This window comes from Schistocerca piceifrons, chromosome 5 (genome assembly GCF_021461385.2).
Source record: "Schistocerca piceifrons isolate TAMUIC-IGC-003096 chromosome 5, iqSchPice1.1, whole genome shotgun sequence".
Classification (NCBI taxonomy): Eukaryota; Metazoa; Arthropoda; class Insecta; order Orthoptera; family Acrididae; genus Schistocerca; species Schistocerca piceifrons.
The window spans coordinates 233,036,373-233,057,380 of NC_060142.1; positions in this window are offsets into that span (position 1 = coordinate 233,036,373).

Consider the following 21,008-nt stretch of genomic DNA (forward strand, 5'->3'; position numbering starts at 1 on the left):
AATGTATCGGCTGCTGGCCATCCCATCGTAATAGGAGCGCGCGATTTAAATTTGTCATTAGATGGTAGTGCCGGAGGAAATAAGTTCACAGGACTGGTTCAGCTGTCTCCACTACTACAAATGTCCTAGGTATTTGCGTATCTGCTCTGAGGTCGAGCGTGATGTGTGCAGTTCCAGCAAGTGCAATTGAAGTGTCATTGGCCAAGTTGCAGCGGTGACAGCGGCAGTTTAGCAGGCGCGTGAGCAGGCAGTAGATTGCTCACATCAGTCCCAGTATCAACAAGGAAAAATATGTGCAGAGACCTTTCATGTACGAACAGTCAACAACCATCTGCCTGCTGAAACGGTGCATCAGTGCTGTCTTGTTATGGTGTGCAGAGGTATCTTGTTAATGAAGAGCGGCCTGGTGTGCCTATGTCAGGTTACCATTCTAGTTTGGGTAGGCAAAGAGTTGTTTGCAGCACCCTGCCATCTTGCCCAAATTTGGTGTGATACCAGCTGTAGCGTTGCTGTGTGCTGAGTGTAGAGGCAGGTGATGCACTTGGTCAGCACGGCTTTTGTTTATACGTAGTCATGGCGGTGGCCAGTTGGGGGGGGGGGGGGGCGGCAACAACCTCGGCTGTTGCGGTACACGACTGTTGTACGCTGGAGCTGTGGAAGGCACTTCAGGTGGAAGAGGCAGGGTCACAGCCTGGTTCAGATCGATCTGGCTGTCGTCGGGCAGTCCAGGGCTGTATGGAAAGTCAGGTCAGGGCAGCTCAGCTGGCATACTGGACATTGACTTCAGCAAAGCGCTGTTGATTGTAGATTAATGCTTGCATTCTGTCATTGTGTCGAAGTTTTAATTCCAGAGGCGCCCCCCCTCCATGTGGAAGCTTCACCTCGATCCTATCTATCACAAATTGAATATTGTCTTTATCCTTGAAAAGTACAGGGGAAATGCCCTTTAACAATTTCGTAAATATCATTAGGTGCAAGGTTCCCTTAGGTTTATATCTTTGTCCTCACATGAGCCTGCACGTACCTGTTATCACCATTCACAACCATAACAACCTTATCCTCCCCCATTGCCAACGCTACACTACCAATCTTCCTATCAGTTCGTCAGTTTTCGTTTCTGGTTGTTGGATTTCTGCCTGTAAGTGCTGCATATCCTGTGTAATCTTCTGGTTATTTTCTCTACTTTGCACTGCTATAGCATTCTTTATTTTTACAGCGAGTTCAGTTTGCTTAGCCCCTAGTCCCCAAATAGCGGCTTAACGCTGCTGTTGCTTTTGTGTCACCTCTTCGATCTGTTGCCCAAAATCATTTGAAAGGCAATTCCAAGCATAATGTCACTGGAAAACACTCATATTCTCTTGACGAATATTTTTTGGCCTATTTCGTCGCGATAATCTTCACACTGGTCTCTCGTTAGTATTCAGTTTTTACTCTTTTTCGCACAAATTTTCGCGTCTGCCTTTTGCGACATAGTTTTCTGAAACTAATCTGTTCACTTTTGCAAGACTCTGTTGCAGTGTGCTGTGCAAAACGTACTGATTCATCCCGCGTTTTTTTTATTTGATTTTGCATCCTGCGTTGTAGTAAACTGTCCAAAGTTTGATACAGGTTGCAGTTTTTTGGTCACCCTGTAAATCAAGATGAAATTGCACACAAAAATAAACGTTATGTACTGTGGTTCTCTGCGTCCGAAAACTGCAAATTCCTGTCACAGAAAGCCACGTTGAAACACTCCCGATTGGTTTGGATATTATTAATCACCGAATAGCAGCCTAATACATGAGTTATACTGACTGTGTCGTAAGGATAAGTGGCTGATTGGCTAATACTGCCGTGGGGAGCTATTTCTTATCAGTGTTTCGGCTGATGATTAATGCTTTAACACAATGAACAAGATTCTACTGTAACAATAATCACCACGGTTTTCCACTGTAATTAAGTGTTATATTCACGATTTTACACGAATGTGAGGCAATTACTCCCTTCACGTTACAATTTAATGATGATTATACTCATCACAGGTCGCTCCTCAATATCTTCACAAATTATTGCAATAATTAGCGTGCGCGCGCACACACACACACACACACACACGCACACACACACACACACACACACACACACACACACACACACACACATACGCACACGCACTCCACAATTCTCACTGAAATCCAATTGTAGTTTGCCGGCATGGTTGACACAAAATGCCTTATCACTGTACGATGTAGATGTTGTTGTTGTTGTGGTCTTCAGTCCTGAGACTGGTTTGATGCAGCTCTCCATGCTACCCTATCCTGTGCAAGCCTCTTCATCTCCCAGTACCTACTGCAGCCTACATCCTTCTGAATCTGCTTAGTGTATTTATCTCTTGGTCTCCCTCTACGATTTTTACCCTCCACGCTGCCCTCCAATACTAAATTGGTGATCCCTCGATGTCTCAGAACATGTCCTACCAACCGATCCCTTCTTCTAGTCAAGTTGTGCCACAAACTCCTCTTCTCCCCAATTCCATTCAGTACCTCCTCATTAGTTATGTGATCTACCCATCTAATCTTCAGCATTCTTCTGTAGCACCACATTTCGAAAGCTTCTATTCTCTTCTTGTCTAAACTATTTATCGTCCACGTTTCACTTCCATACATGGCTACATTCCATACAAATACTTTCAGAAAAGCCTTCTTGACATTTAAATCTATACTCGATGTTAACAAATTTTTCTTCTTCAGAAACGCTATCTTTGCCATTGCTAGTCTACATTTTATATCCTCTCTACTTCGACCATCATCAGTTATTTTGCTCCCCAAATAGCAAAACTCCTTTACTACTTTAAGTGTCTCATTTCCTAATCTAATTCCCTCAGCATCACCCGATTTAATTCGACTACATTCCATTATCCTCGTTTTGCTTTTGTTGATGTTCATCTTATACCCTCCTTTCAAGACACTGTCCATTCCTTTAAACTGCTCTTCCGGGTCCTTTGCTGTCTCTGAGAGAATTACAATGTCATCGGCGAACCTCAAAGTTTTTATTTCTTCTCAATGGATTTTAATACCCACTCCGAATTTTTCTTTTGTTTCCTTTATTGCTTGCTCAATATACAGATTGAATAACATCGGGGAGAGGCTACAAAAAAATGGCTCTGAGCACTATGGGACTCAACTGCTGTGGTCATCAGTCCCCTAGAACTTAGATCTACTTAAACCTAACTAACCTAAGGACATCACACACATCAATGCCCGAGGCAGGATTCGAACCTGCGACCATAGCAGTCGCACGGTTCCGGACTGCGCGCCTAGAACCGCGAGACCACCGCGGCCGGTGGAGAGGCTACAACCCTGTCTCACTCCCTTCCCCACCACTGCTTCCGTTTCATGTCCCTCGACTCTTATAACTGCCATCTGCTTTCTGTAAAAATTGTAAATAGCCTTTCGCTCCCTGTATTTCACCCCTGCCACCTTCAGAATTTGAAAGAGAGTATTCCAGTCAACATTGTCAAAAGCTTTCTCTAAGTCTACAAATGCTAGAAACGTAGGTTTGCCTTTCCTTAATATTTCTTCTAAGATACGTCGTAGGGTCAGTATTGCCTCACGTGTTCCAACATTTCTACGGAATCCAAACTGATCTTCTCCAAGGTCGACTTCTATCAGGTTTTCCATTCGTCTGTAAGGAATTCGCGTTAGCATTTTGCAGCTGTGACTTATTAAACTGATAGTTCGGTAATTTTCACATCTGTCAACACCTGTAGCAACTTAAATAAAAATTTCAAATTAAATTCTACTGTCACAATTGGTAAACTGCTGAGGTCAACACACAGTGTCGAGCACACACTCAGTCGGCAATACATACTGTGAGAGGCTTTCTGCCATTACACGACTTCCTGCTCTCCTAGAGCTCACTTAACGACTTCTGCCCTTGCACAGTGCCTGCACGACGCTTACTAACAAATGCTGCCTCTCTGGAACACATGGGGCTCATATCGTTATCTAGCCTATCTCGACCGGTGTGAGGTAAAACTATCTTTCTCTTTAAGTAAGCTGCTGCGGACCCCTTACAATATCACGGCACTCAGCTTATGTGATTGTGTGGTGGGTTTCATAAACTCCTTCACCCTTGGTCCGCTTTTCTTCGAGAACGTGACACTTTGTGGGTGTATTAAGTGTACAGTGACATTTAGATGTTATAAAGCCTTCTTGGACAACACGTGATTCCAGCTTTGCAAGAACACAACTGTACCCACACCGCTATTTTCATGCATGACGGAGCGACGCCAAATATCGCTTGCCAGGTGAAATATTTGCTTCGAGGAACCTCTGGTAAGAACTCCATCATTTCTAGACAATTTCAAGACGTGTGGCCTTCCAGGTCCCCCGACCTAAAACCACTAGTTGTGGAGGTATATGAAAGATCGTGTCTATCAGGGACGTATCCAAACTCTTCTTGATTTGTGGGACAGCATATGACTACAAACTCTTGTGAGAGACCATACTGAACACATGTTGTGACTTGTGACCACACCCTAATAAACATACCAGAACCACTATTTCCATGTGTTTGATCGTCCCTCCCCTTTTTCTGTACCCACACCACATCCTGACTGCTTACAGCGCCATATGTTCACCTGGAGGCAGAAAGTGGAACTATTATTTTTTCAGCATACTCCACATGTGCAGTGATTATACCTATGATGTTTGTGTCCTGTCATGTTTATAGTCTGCATTGCAGCACTCAGAACACCAACAGTTTAGTTATAATCACCCAATATGTCACTGCATCAGTTGATGTCTAGTTGTGATATCACACGCTCCAACTGTAAAAGAACAATCATCAGCTATGCATGTGAATTGCTTCCCACCAACTAATTTAAGCAAGGTGGAATAGAGTATTGTATTGACTGGCTTTGAAGACATACAACAGCATTCCTAATGTCACTGGAATGAACAATGAACTACAATTTGGGAGCTGTACAGTTATGGAAGCACCCCCAGATCTTACAATACCGACTATTTAAATGCATTTATAAAACGAAATATTTGAGGGTTTCAGTTATGTGTAACGTCAATATGTTGAATACTGAAATAAAAGCGACATAACAGAACATAGGCTTTAACTGGGAAGGTTCAATAAGACCATCACTCGGTTTCTCAAGGAGCCAAGTTTTGGAGAAAAAAATCTGATAATTTTTTTGAGTCAGCACAACCTATTGGTACACTATCAGTTAGTACGATCCATGTTGAGCGTAATATTGCGAGAAATTCGTATCTCAACAGAAGATTGACTCATACAGTCTTTGGAGTTTTCCCTCTATTAGGCCCCTGGATACAGGATAATGAAGGTGTCTTGCAACCTCATACAGCTTCCAGTGACTATCCAGACATTAGATAATCTCGAGTTGAATATTGTAGACTGGAGCAGACATTTAGTTGACTGTCACAGCCAAGAAATTGTTATACACCTCTCCACTTGAAGCAGCATGGACATAATGTATAAAACTGGCACACACAACCATTAGTACTCCTCTTCACAGTGGAAGTACAACGTGATAACATGAGAGAAGTACAAGTTCCTTAAATCGATAGGCTTGAAATCATGCAATGATGTCACTCAGTAAACAGCCCCAGTCCAATATAACTGGCAAATCACCTGCCAGGAATATTTCTCCTGCGTACCTTTTACTTTGGTTATGTTTAGTAACAATGATGAGATTAGGGTTCTTGTTCAACATAAGGTATATTAACAACTCTGAACAACAGCTTCCTATACCTAGAAGGAAAATCTGGAAAAGTGATGGAAACCCTACATCGACATCATGACTCATATGTAAAACGTTCGCCTTTCTGTTTCAAGAAATAAGATACAAACTAAGTGGTGTCAAGATCAATCGCACAATTGAATGTGGAGATCACATCGACCCATAAAACATATGCTTTCTCGTCGATTTCAGACTTGAATGGTTTAGGAAATGCAGGGTGGTTTATAGACATATCAGTAAGTAAATACAACCACTTTAATGCGTGTATACCACTTAAATTGCTCGTGTGGTACTTCGAAGGCGTGTGGCAAATGATCATGAATGCTAAACAGGAACTGGATCTGGCAAGAATTGCAATGCATACGTTCAGGCAGATTCGAATTCTGAAGAGGATAAAATTGTGCTGGAGAAATTAGTTTAGGAAAGTACCTTATATTACTGTAGCAGATGAGGAGCATCGTAAGTTTCTAAGGCTACTGAAGTTTGGTGTTCAAGTGCCATTAACTTTCCATTCATTTGAACTGTATGTAAATTCAGTATACTGATCACATCAAGACGGACATGAGCCATTCAGACAGTAGTGCAAGTAGAAACATCTCAAATCATTATTTTGACACTGCAGACCAAGAGGAAAGAGCACCTGAAAAAGGATTCGAGTGTATCTGACAATTGTAAACCAACGAATGCCGAAGTTTTCCTAAACTCTAAGTTTTATCTGGATGATAATTTACAGCTGAATTGGGGTACTCATCTGTACAGTCTGTTGTAGAAAAGATTTTATGCTTCCTACAATGAGGGAGATGACGGATTTGCATGCACTCTCAAACCATAGAAATTTCAGGAATTAATGCCTGTCACTGTGATCTACAACTACATGGATACTCTGCTAACCACACTTAAGTGCCTGGCAGAGGGTTTACCGAATCACCTTCACAATAATAATAAAACTGCTCAGAGCAAAATGAGACAACAAAATCTCGGCCTTTATATGTACATGTAGAATTTGAATCAGTGGAAAATTTCCCTAAATAAACTGCTGCATACACATTTTTCTACATGAACACACAATAAATTATTGCCTGCTCACTGGCATTATGGAACGAGTAGTACTAATTAACAGGTCATGTGCCACATCTATGCCATTTCATGGTGACATCTCAGAATGAAAACATCATCACACACACTTAAGGCTTCTATATTGAATGTGGACAATTTGTGTTTAAGAGTGTTACCTTCATCTTTTTCACAAATGCTGGATGTGTAATATTGACATTCTCCACAATTGTGGCGGTCTCAAACCGTTCAGAAACGTAAAATATGCCAAGGCTCAGAGGAAAGTGTTGTAATTGACTCGTAATTTCTACTAAGTCCACTGGCAATTGAGCAAGCAGTAAAGGAAACAAAAGAAAAATTCGGAATAGGTATTAAAATCCATTGAGAAGAAATAAAAACTTTGAGGTTCGCCGATGACATTGTAATTCTGTCAGAGACAGCAAAGGACCCGGAAGAGCAGTTTAACGGAATGAACAGTGTCTTGAAAGGAGGATATAAAATGAACATCAACAAAAGCAAAACGAGGATAATGGAATGTAGTCGAATTAAATCTGGTGATGCTGAGGGAATTAGATTAGGAAATGAGACACTTAAAGTAGTAAAGGAGTTTTGCTATTTGAGGAGCAAAATAACTGATGATGGTCGAAGTAGAGAGGATATAAAATGTAGACTGGCAATGGCAAAGAAAGCGTTTCTGAAGAAGAGAAATTTGTTAACATAGAGTATAGATTTAAGTGTCAGGAAGTCGTTTCTGAAAGTATTTGTATGGAGTGTAGCCATGTATGGAAGTGAAACATGGACGATAAATAGTTTCGACAAGAAGAGAATAGACGCTTTCGAAATGTGGTGCTACAGAAGAATGCTCAAGATTAGATGGATAGATCACATAACTAATGAGGAGGTACTGAATATAACTGGGGAGAAGAGGAGTTTGTGGCACAACTTGACTAGAAGAAGGGATCGGTTGGTAGGACCTGTTCTGAGGCATCAAGGGATCAAAATGGCTCTGAGCACTATGGGACTTAACTGCTGAGGTCGTCAGTCCCCTAGAACTTAGAACTACTTAAACCTAACTAACCTAAGGACAACACACACATCCATGCCCGAGGCAGGATTCGAACCTGCGACCGTAGCGGTCGCGCGGCTCCAGACTGTAGCGCCTATAACCGCTCGGCCACTCCGGCCGGCATCAAGGGATCACCAATTTAGTATTGGAGGGCAGTGTGGAGGGTAAAAATCGTAGAGGACGACCAAGAGATGAATACACTAAGCAGATCAGAAGGATGTAGGTTGCAGTAGGTACTGGGAGATGAAGAAGCTTGCATAGGATAGAGTAGCATGGAGAGCTGCATCAAACCAGTCTCAGGACTGAAGACCACAACAACAACAACAACAACAACAACAACAGGTAGTATCAGTTACATCAAAGGCAGTGACAAGGCATCCTGCATATAAGAAATCTACAAAAATGCTTCTATCTGCAACCTGTAATGATAGGACTGCCCACCTTTCTGGCACCACAAGCAAAAGTATGGTGGACAAGAAGAAGGAAACAGCTTTATACGCACTTCAGAAAATATTAAATTACTTATAAGTTAGGAGGATCAACAAATGATTTTTTGAAATTATGCCTCCAGCAGCAGGTTGCAGCATGTATTCATGGTAAGTATGTATTTCATCCACATATATTCTCTATATGTGGCACATGAATAGGAGATAAAATTTTGGACATCTATCCAATAAACCTTTTGGAGCAGCATTGTTCACGTGCCTTTCACTCCGAAGTCCCAGAACAAGTGAATCAATACGACAATATCCAAACAATCATTCAAGGAACTGAATTTCATTCTTCTCCAAACGACAGACTCTATCACTTTCCATTGAATGTTGGAGGCACGTCGCATGCTGGTGGAATGCAGTGCCTGGCCCAAGCTGGATGTGTGTTTACACTCGAGGCTCGTTGCTGCAGCAGTCTGTTCATAAGACTTGGCTTGCAGTTGTGTAAATATAACAGGTCCAGACTGAGCCTGTGTTGAGGAATTATAACATACATACATGAAGCCACACTTGTGCACAGGTCTGGAGTGTGTGTTCATTAAGTCATTAAGAACCCCAGTAGAAAATTTATTACATCATCCAGGATTGTGCTCCACACACACACACACACACACACACACACACATACACACACACACACACACACACACATACACATCATCGGTCCCTAGGCTTACACACTACTTACTCTAACTTGAGCTAACTTACGCTAAGAACAACAAACACTCCCATGCCCAATGGTGGACTTGAACCTCCGACGGGAGGGAGCTACCTGAACTGTGGCAAGATGCCTGAGACCGTGTGGCTACGCCATGAGGCACACACACAGTGTCAGTACTCGTTCTGTCAAGCAGCAATATCAACAATGTCGTGTCTGAACTTGCAACGGCGTCAGCGTTCTCTGCTTTGATTGCTTGAAATATATGGTGTTGGTGTATTGTGCTCTGATTGGTTGAAAATAAGATTGCGCTGCCTCTTTTGATTTCATTTGACCCTACTACAGAAGCCATCTCCTCACCAGTGGACTGTTAGAGAGGTGAACTTTGGGACCATACTACAGTCCTGTTCAGAGAGCAAACAGAAGCATTAGCAATTATGAAGTGTCAGTATTCTGGATCTGGGAGTTATACACTTGATTTCTTAATCTCTGGCCATGAGGAGGAAGTGGGAGCCAGCTGCCTTGGATTTGTAGAAGCAGCATTGTTGACAGGGAAATATTGTGACCATATGTATACATCCTTATTTATACCTGTGTGTGTGTGTGTGTGTGTGTGTGTGTGTGTGTGTGTGTGAATACTATAGTTATGATGGTGCAATTCTTCTTTTTTCAGTGATGTTGTGGAGAGGACTATGAACCTGGCTGTGCACTCCCAGAACACACCTATTCTACAAGTTGACGCCAGTCTGCTGTCTGTGCAGCACACTGATTGCTAATGCAATTCTTCTATGTGTGTGTGTGTGTGTGTGTGTGTGTGTGTGTGTGTGTGTGTGTGTGTGTGTGTGAATACTATAGTTATCTGGTACAATTCTTCTTCTTTTTTCAGTGATGTTGTGGAGAGGACTATGAATCTGGCTGTGCACTCCCAGAACACACCTATTGTACAAGTTGACGCCAGTCTGCTGTCTGTGCAGCACACTGATTGCTAATGCAATGCTTCTATGTGGGTGTGGGTGTGAATACTATAGTTATGATGGTGCAATTCTTCTTCTTTTTTCACTGATGTTGTGGAGAGGACTATGAACCTGGCTGTCTGCTCCCAGAACACACCTATTCTACAAGTTGACGCCAGTCTGCTGTCTGTGCAGCACACTGATTGCTAATGCAATGCTTCTACGTGTGTGTGTGTGTGTGTGTGTGTGTGTGTGAATACTATAGTTATCTGGTGCAATTCTTCTTCTTTTTTCAGTGATGTTGTGGAGAGGACTATGAACCTGGCTGTGCACTCCCAGAGCACACCTATTCTACAACTTGACACGTCTGCTGTCTGTGCAGCACATTGATTGCTAATGCAATGCTTCTATGTGTGTGTGTGTGTGTGTGTGAATACTATAGTTATCTGGTGCAATTCTTCTTCTTTTTTCAGTGATGTTGTGGAGAGGACTATGAATCTGGCTGTGCACTCCCAGAACACACCTATTGTACAAGTTGACGCCAGTCTGCTGTCTGTGCAGCACACTGATTGCTAATGCAATGCTTCTATGTGGGTGTGTGTGTGAATACTATAGTTATGATGGTGCAATTCTTCTTCTTTTTTCACTGATGTTGTGGAGAGGACTATGAACCTGGCTGTCTGCTCCCAGAACACACCTATTCTACAAGTTGACGCCAGTCTGCTGTCTGTGCAGCACACTGATTGCTAATGCAATGCTTCTACGTGTGTGTGAATACTATAGTTATCTGGTGCAATTCTTCTTCTTTTTTCAGTGATGTTGTGGAGAGGACTATGAACCTGGCTGGCGTCAGTTTGGAACCGCGTGACCGCTACGGTCGCAGGTTCGAATCCTGCCTCGGGCATGGATGTGTGATGTCCTTAGGTTAGTTAGGTTTAAGTAGTTCTAAGTTCTAGGGGACTGATGACCTCAGTAGTTAAGTCCCATAGTGCTCAGAGCCATTTGAACCATTTTTGAACCTGGCTGTGCACTCCCAGAACACACCTATTCTACAAGTTGACGCCAGTCTGCTGTCTGTGCAGCACACTGATTGCTAATGCAATGCTTATATATATATATATATACACTCCTGGAAATGGAAAAAAGAACACATTGACACCGGTGTGTCAGACCCACCATACTTGCTCCGGACACTGCGAGAGGGCTGTACAAGCAATGATCACACGCACGGCACAGCGGACACACCAGGAACCGCGGTGTTGGCCGTCGAATGGCGCTAGCTGCGCAGCATTTGTGCACCGCCGCCGTCAGTGTCAGCCAGTTTGCCGTGGCATACGGAGCTCCATCGCAGTCTTTAACACTGGTAGCATGCCGCGACAGCGTGGACGTGAACCGTATGTGCAGCTGACGGACTTTGAGCGAGGGCGTATAGTGGGCATGCGGGAGGCCGGGTGGACGTACCGCCGAATTGCTCAACACGTGGGGCGTGAGGTCTCCACAGTACATCGATGTTGTCGCCAGTGGTCGGCGGAAGGTGCACGTGCCCGTCGACCTTCGACCGGACCGCAGCGACGCACGGATGCACGCCAAGACCGTAGGATCCTACGCAGTGCCATAGGGGACCGCACCGCCACTTCCCAGCAAATTAGGGACACTGTTGCTCCTGGGGTATCGGCGAGGACCATTCTCAACCATCTCCATGAAGCTGGGCTACGGTCCCGCACACCGTTAGGCCGTCTTCCGCTCACGCCCCAACATCGTGCAGCCCGCCTCCAGTGGTGTCGCGACAGGCGTGAATGGAGGGACGAATGGAGACGTGTCGTCTTCAGCGATGAGAGTCGCTTCTGCCTTGGTGCCAATGATGGTCGTATGCGTGTTTGGCGCCGTGCAGGTGAGCGCCACAATCAGGACTGCATACGACCGAGGCACACAGGGCCAACACCCGGCATCATGGTTTGGGGAGCGATCTCCTACACTGGCCGTACACCACTGGTGATCGTCGAAGGGACACTGAATAGTGCACGGTACATCCAAACCGTCATCGAACCCATTGTTCTACCATTCCTAGACCGGCAAGGGAACTTGCTGTTCCAACAGGACAATGCACGTCCGCATGTATCCCGTGCCACCCAACGTGCTCTAGAAGGTGTAAGTCAACTACCCTGGCCAGCAAGATCTCCGGATCCGTCCCCCATTGAGCATGTTTGGGACTGGATGAAGCGTCGTCTCACGCGGTCTGCACGTCCAGCATGAACGCTGCTCTAACTGAGGCACCAGGTGGAAATGGCATGGCAAGCCGTTCCACAGGACTACATCCAGCATCTCTACGATCGTCTCCATGGGAGAATAGCAGCCTGCATTGCTGCGAAAGGTGGATATACACTGTACTAGTGCCGACATTGTGCATGCTCTGTTGCCTGTGTCTATGTGCCTGTGGTTCTGTCAGTGTGATCATGTGATGTATCTGACCCCAGGAATGTGTCAATAAAGTTTCCCCTTCCTGGGACAATGAATTCACGGTGTTCTTATTTCAATTTCCAGGAGTGTATATATATATATATATATATATATATATATATATATATATGTGTGTGTGTGTGTGTGTGTGTGTGTGTGTGTGTGTGTGTGTGTGTGTGTGTGTAATTTTTACACATGATACTTATAGGGTACTGTCTCTTTTTATTGAACTGCAAGGGTCTGTCAGATCACCTGTGGGATGTGTAGCCTTCAGTAAATTATGTTGTGTGGCCCATAATGTCATTATCAGCCCTGTACTCCCACACCTGGACTAATAGTGTAGGTGAACACATATACTATGTGATCAAAAGTATCCGGACACTCCCAAAAATATATGATTTTCATATTAGGTACATTGTGCTGCCTCCTACCGCCAGGTACTCCATACAGCGACCTCAGTAGCCATTAGGCATTGTGAGAGAGCAGAATCGGGTGTTCTGCAGAACTCATGTACTTCGAACGTGGTCAGGTGATTGGGTGTCACTTGTGTCATACGTCTGTACGCGAGATTTCCACACTCCTAAACATCCCTAGTTCCAGTGTTTCTGAGGTGATAGTGAAGTGTAAACCTGAAGGGACACATACAGCACATAAAGTACAGGCTGACTTTATCTGTTGACTGACTGACGCTGTTGACGCTTGAAGAAGGTCGTAATGTGTAATGCTCAGACATCTATCCAGACCATCACGCAGAAATTCCAAACTGCATCAGGATCCACTGCAAGTACTGTGATAGTTAGGCGGGAGGTGAGAAAACTTGGATTTCATGGTCGAGCGGCTGCTCATAAGCCACACATCACGCCAGTAAATGCCAAACGATGCCTCGCTTGGTGTAAGGAGCGTAAACATTGGACGATTGAACAGTGGAAAAACGTTGTGTGGAGTGACGAATCACGGTACACAAGGTGGCGATCCGATGGCAGAGTGTATGTATGGCGAATGCCTGGTGAACATCATCTGCCAGCGTGTGTAGTGCCAACAGAAAATTTGGAGGCGGTGGTGTTATGGTGTGGTCGTGTTTTCCATGTAGGGGGCTTGCACCCCTTGTTGTTTTACGTGGCGCTATCAGAGCACAGGCGTACATTGGTGTTTTAAGCAACTTATTGCTTCCCACTGTTGAAGAGCAATTCGAGGAATGCGATTGCGTCTTTCAAGATAATCGAGCACCTGTTCATAATGCACGGCCTGTGGCGGAGTGGTTACACGACAATAACCTCCATGTAATGCACTGGCCTCCACATAGTCCTGACCTGAATCCTGTAGAACACCTTTGGGATGTTTTGGAACGCCGACTTCGTGCCAGGCCTCACCGACCGACATCGATACCTCTCCTCAGTGCAGCATTACTCTGTGAAGAATGGGCTACCATTTCCCAAGAAAACTTCCAGCACCTGATTGCACATATGCCTGTGAGAGTGGAAGCTGCCATCTAGGCTAAGGGTGGGCCAACACCATATTGAATTCCAGCATTACTGATGGAGGGTGCCTTGAACCTGCAAGTAATTTTCAGCCAAGTGTCCTGGTACTTTTGATCACATAGTGTATGTATGTGGTGTTACATATTTCTTCTGCAGTTACTATTATTTACATCTACATGTATTGCTTATGAGTTGCTCTTGTTTCTAGATGCTGTTGATACAGATTATGACCAGTCCCAGACCATGACTCCTTTTTCATCCATCATCTCACAGGGATGACCCCCATTGCAGGTGAGCACATTCATAACTGATATTTCTCCTACAGTAATAATAATGTTCTTCTTCTAGGTGCTCAAGTTTACAGTAGCAGCAGCAGTCTCCTAGGCCATGACACCAATTTCATCTATAGGTCACAGAAATGTGTCCACCTTGTCATTGTCATCCAAATATGTAAGTAATCCATTTCTTCTTCAGTAATTTTACACTTATTTAGAATGCTTATAATATGTTTCTTTTTTGTAGGTGTACTCGATAGCAATATCGTGAAGGGGGAGGATGACCTGGATATCTGATAAGAGATGGTACAGAAGTTGACAATTACATGGGAACCATATTCAACATTGTGGATGTAAATGAATTTCTGTGTAAGTATTAGATATTATTGTTATTATTGCATATTTTTCTTCTTTTCAAAATCGCTGCATACGTAGGATACTTATCAATGTCGTTTCATCTTCTTTCATGCAAGAAATTTGGGGCTGATCAGAGGCAGACTTGTGGCAGCAACAACACTGCAGCCTAACCTTTTGTCGACATGTTTTCCCAGGGTTGTCAACAGCGCCTTCATCTATCCCAGCGCCGTCAATGCCTTGTGCATGCCCATCAACAGCGTCCTTACCTTATCCTGAGCTGTCGATAACGCACACCCAATGTTTGGGATTCTCTACAACACCTTCACCTTCCCTGGGGCCGTCAACACTGTGCCTTTCACGTCCTGGCCGATCAATGGCACCTTCACCTCATCTGGCGCTGTTGAAGGATAGTGATAGTCACCAACCAACCAGCAACCATTCCCTAGGTCATGCTATTGGTTCAGGACAGCACCTAGTGAGTCACGTGCCAGCTATGTAGTTGCAGGTGCATTTGGGGACTGAATCTCATAAACCTGCTTAGATAACTCTACTGCAGGCATCTGATACAACCTTCTGCCCTAACATATGTCTATCCTTTCTAGAAAGGGAGCTTCCCAAACTCATGTGCGATCTGTGATATACACTGAGGTGACAAAGGCTTGGGATAGCGATATGTACATATGTAGAGGACGGCAGTATCGTGTATAAACTTCACAACATATTAATTAATACAAAATCTTTTAGAAAATAAAAGCAAAAGCTGTAAGTCAAAAAAGGGAAATTTATACCTTCATTGAAACTTTGAAAAGCTTTGCTCTGTCTGACTGTGAGACTAAGGCAAAGATACTAAGAGGTTATCATTCATTCTTGGTGACTTGAGTCTCGTTGTATCAGATTATTCTATATCTGTTGGTATAAAAGAAAGCACACACAATTCTCCACGGTAACACGAGATCTTACTGAGGCAGACCTCACCTTAATGTCTGACAGAGACTGATAATTTACATTTTGTGATCACCTGCTTAACAGCATTTTTGTACATTTTTGGTACACATTACAACAGCAGTTGTCAAGGAATTTCCGTAAATTACGAGCCTTAGTTTGTATGCTTTGTGGCTATGTCAATATCAGTAGAGGGTTATACTGGTCTGGGTACAAAGGGTCCATTGTTCTCCTTATATGAACAAACCAGTTACTTGATGTAGCTCCACTTATGTAAACAAACTATGTAATTTATGACTCTAATGCGAACAAGCTGCACACTTGCACACTTAGTTTCTTTATCTAGGATCAAATGATGTCCGAGTGAATAAATTAATGACACTACTGCAAACAAACCACTCACTTGGCTGTGACCTTATACATAAACGAAATGACCACCAGAAAAAGATTTTAGCCTAATGTGAACGAAATGCACACTTGTACATTTAGTTTTGTTTCTTAATGACCAAAAGGTCCTAACCAAATCTTTGTTAATATAATTTGTGATCCAAAGTGGTTGCTACATAGCCCACTTGCACTCTTACATTTATGAAAGTCTAATTTAAGACAAAATGCTTTTAGCCTAATCTTAATCACCATAATTTGTGATCCAAGATGATGCCCCCATTCCCCATTTGTGTAGTGCATTCCCTCAGATCCCCCACTTCTAGCCCCCCACCCTGACCACCACCATTCTCTGGTTACCTAGCATTATAGATGGAGTCAACAGTCATGCTCTGAGCCTCAGTTGGTCAACATCATGAAGCATCAGCAGCAGCAGAGATGAGCCACCACCAAAAGGGAGAATAAAAAGAAGACTGTCACATTCGAATGCAAGTATTAATCCTGACCTCTTTCTCTCATTGATCATTATTATTATAATGTATCCTTCATTATTTAGTATTATTTGTCTCCAGTGCCATGGACACCTGATGATGATGATGATGATGATAATGATGATGATGATGATGATGATCCAGTCTGCCTACCAGATTTACAGGAGTCAGTCGGGTTCCCATAGCACCTTTCTGGTTCATCAGTCTCCAGCACGACAGCAATGTCAGTAACAATGCACTAGCGATGTATCAAAGCAAGATATAAAAGTACTCTTCTCCCAGGACTCTAAGTTCCCACTATCACCGCTGGTGGCAGTTACATCAGAATTTTTCAAAGTGATCCCACTATTCAACACTCAAAAAGCTCTTGTGGTACTGGGCTGTCACACAATTTGTGTTGGGGTCTACACAAAAACAGTTAAAATGTACAACAATTTTAGGAATCAACAGTCAGAAATTTGATGTTTGCCAGTTCTGCCAACCGATGTGCTGTAAATGACTACCTACAGTAGTGGGAGTATGTGTACAGATTTTTTGGGAATGTGTGATATGCTCTTACATAGCTCACACATGAGAAAAAATTCGAAGGAGGTTTACACAAATAATTTCAATTTTATTTTGTGATTCTGTATGCGTATATATGAAGCATCACCACCATCTTATGTCACTAAAGAAATGTGAGCGTCTTGCACATGTTCATATATCCTACAATATTACCTGAAATTAAAAAAAATAACTATTGCTTTCTACCTTCAAAAGACTTTTCTGTAGGTAAAAAGATGCACACCTATTGTAGTTCAGGCATTTAACTACTTGATCTTAAACAGGACAGAGTGCATCCATCACCAACTGGCTAAGCTAGATTGGCTGTGCATTTTTACATGCAGTGGAGCTAACAAATATGTGATTAAACTTTCGTAAATAATATGAAGATAGATATGAGAACAGAATAATGTCTGGTTCATCCATTATATTATTACAGGGTAAGCCACATAACATGTAACACACCTTTTATTTCATGAACGGTTACATATATCAAAACGCGGTTTTCGGCAAATGTTAGAGAGTCGAGGGGCGCTTTTGTTTTTGTCTCGTTATGTTTTTAGCGTTTGTTGTCAACCCAGATATTGAAGTAAGTGCGTTTTTTAAATGGTACCACGTACTTTTTATACCTGCATTCGATAACTCTTGAGAAGACAATTACAGTGATACAGTTTTTGTTTATGTTGACATTGAATCCTGTCGTAAAAAAATTCAAGACATGTCCTCGAACGTGAAAGCACAGTGGCCGGGAATGGTAGCTGCGGTGCAAACACTGCCAAGCAGACGTCTCTGACCAGGCCGCATAACCTACCAAAGGTACGCCTGCGCTACGAGAATAAAGGTTTATTTTCCTTGGACCAATTTACTACCTAGATGCAGGTTCACCTACGAATGTTGTATATCGAATTATAGGATAGGCTATAATTTAGCCTATCTCAAAGGGGTTAGAAAAACTATTTCATATATGTGTATCCTCCCAGATTTACATGAGGTGAAACAGAGACATAAACTGTTGACTCTTCAAAACTAAAAAGGTCTTATACGCTGCAAAAAGCAACTATTGAATATCTAAATGTTAGAAGGAAGATTTGACCTCTCCTTCCTAGTATGTGGCTGTATGCTCGTCAGAGGTAAAAAAAAACATGCTGTTGGACAACTGTATCTACCTACAATGCTCTAAATTACATCATATGGGATACATTTGTTGAACTAAGCTTTTTATTAAAAATACTTTGGTGACCACATGTACACCGCAAAATAAATATTCCTCTTAACGAAACGTCGTTTCATGCTGAACATAAGCGCTTAATGACAGTGTTACGAGCTACGTGCAATACAAGAGGTCGATTATTTGACGTTGCAGTGCAATTACCCACACATGTAAATGAAATAAACCAATTTCAAACAAATGCTGAGCTGTTATTTGTAATCGGGTGATTCATATGAAAAGTTCTCTGCCGTGATTATGGTGCACGACAGAGGTTAACAGATTTTGAATGCGGAATAGTAGTTGGAGATAGATGCATGGTACATTCCCTTTCGGAAATCGATAGGGTATTCAATATTTCGAGATCCATAGCTCCAAGAGTGTGCCGACAATACTACGTTTCAGGCCTTACCTCGCATCACAGACAACGCATTGGCTGACCCCTTCGCTTAACAACTGAGAGCAGCAGCGTTCATATAGAGTTGCCCGTGCTAAAGACAAGACCCTAGAGGGCTGAGAAATCGTGACATGGTCATATTAGTCCCGATTTCACTTGGTAAGAGCTGATGGTACGGTTTGAGTGTGGCACAGACCCAACGAAGCCATGGTCCCAAATAGTCAAAAAGACATGTGCAAGCTGATGGTGGCTTCATAATGGTGTGTGCCGCATTTACATGGAATGGACTGGGTCTTTTGGATTTCGTGTACTTGGAGACCATTCGAAGCCGTTCATGAACGTCAAGTTCCCAAACAATGATGGAATTTTTATGGATGTCAGTGCACCATGTCACTGGGCCACAATGGTTCACGAATGGTTTGAAGAACTTTCTGGAGTATTCGAGCGAATGATTTGGCCATCCAGATCGTCTGAAATGAATCCCATCGAACATTTATGGGAAATAATCGAGAGGTCAGTTCATTCACAAAAATCTTGCACCAGCAACACTTCCACAATTATGGAATCTATAGATGCAGTGTGGCTTAGTATTCCTGCAGGGGATTTCCACGACTTGTTGAGCCCATGCTACGTAGAGCTGCTGCACTATGCCAAGCAGAGGAGGTCTGACACGATTTTAGGAGGTATCCCATGAGTCTGGTCACCTCAGTGTGCTGCCATTAGGGGAATTTGGATGCCATGACGGCCCGAAAATTGGAATTTTTTATATTTATTAACATTCTGTGATTCTTCCTGATTCTAAAAATATACGTTTGATGTATAGCACCTCATCATTTTCGTGTTTAAATGCTTCAGAAAGCAGATGCGGCGCGTCATTGACTAGCTGTCGTACTGTTGTCAAACACAAAGCCTTGCCTACAATGTTGCGTTATTTAATTGTAGCTCCGCTGTTTTCATAGCAACTTTTTTGTCTATCATCCTTGATGAGCATATCGACTGCACTATGAGCAGGGATGTATTGCACTCGAGCTTTCTGTCGATACAAGCACGTTACTTCAGTTTACTTATGTTCTTAACAAACATTGATATTGTAAACGTGTAGTTGTGACTACGTATTTCAGCCATTTTGCATCGTAAAATGCCAAAAATCAAGTTTAATTGCAGTAGAAAATTTTATAGTAATTAACACAAGTGTGTTGTTGTAAACTCTAAAACTGAAGAAATTGTTATGCAGTATTGAAGTGAAGTTAGGCCTGAAAGCTAGCCAGGCAGTGCATCAAAACGTAATTTGAAACAACTTATCAAAACTGAACAAGATGTGTTGAAAATAGTGGAAATAACGTTTATATTTTGATTGTGAAATGCAAGTTTCCAGAATTGATTTAGTCTGTTGCAAAATCTGAAAACTGCAATATTGAAGCATCCCTTATGTTTATGAAGGCCATAAGAAAGAGAAGGGGCCTTTCTAGCAAATAGCAGTGAAATATCAAATGTGTAAAGTAATAAAATGTACAATGGCATCTCCTGTAACATGCACAAAATATAGTGAACATTCCCCTTGGCAACGCCGTGACGTGTATTGGGAAGGGAAGAAAAGCAGCCTATATATTCTGTACTATGATGGGTCTCCCTCCATCACCTGTCAAGCTTTACAGGTTATAAACGTTTGCATAATGCCCTTACAAAAGTCAGTGAAGCATGTACGCAGAGGGCAGCGAAAGAAACTGTAGATATTTGTCAGTCTACTAATACTGTCGCTGCATTCGTCAGTTCATGGCATAAGAGAAGCCATACACTGCTGAATGGAGTTGTCAGATTTACCCCTGTGGATACAGGCAAGGTGCTGGACAATGAACATCTGACAAAACACTGCCAGTGTTGTGCCAATAAGGTAAATGAACACAAATGTGTCAAAAACTTGAATGTTTCAATGGATGTTGAAAGGTGGCTACACTGTGCCACTGCGCCAGAGATTGCGCCAAAGAGTACTATTAAGCCGCCTCCTCAGTGCGTGTTAGGAGTTCGTAGAAGTCAGTGTGTGTTAAGAGCTCGTAGTAGTCAGTGATTGTCGGGAGTTCGTAGCACTGAGTGCTTGTCGAGAGATCGTAGAGGACAGTGCCCGTTAAGAACTCGTAGAAGTCAGTGCTAGTAGAGAGCTCGTAGAGGACTGTGCGTGTTAAGAGTTCGTAGTAGTCAGTGCCTGTCGAGAGCTCGTAGAGGACAGTGGTTGTCGAGAGTTCGTTGAGGGCAGTGTGTGTTAAGAGTCGTACCGAGATGTGCTAGTGGGCACTGCTTGTCGTGAAGTCGGAGTAAGATGTTGTAGTAAAGAGTGTTGTTCCATGTTTTATGCAGTTATTTGGATGGGAGAGATAGCAGATGTTATTGTAATGAGTGCATTTCGTCAATATATATGAAGGTAAAAACTACAATGTTCTTTTATTAATTGTGTGTCTGAAATAATGCGTCACTACAGGTTCAGTCAACAAAGCATCTGGCTTGTGTTC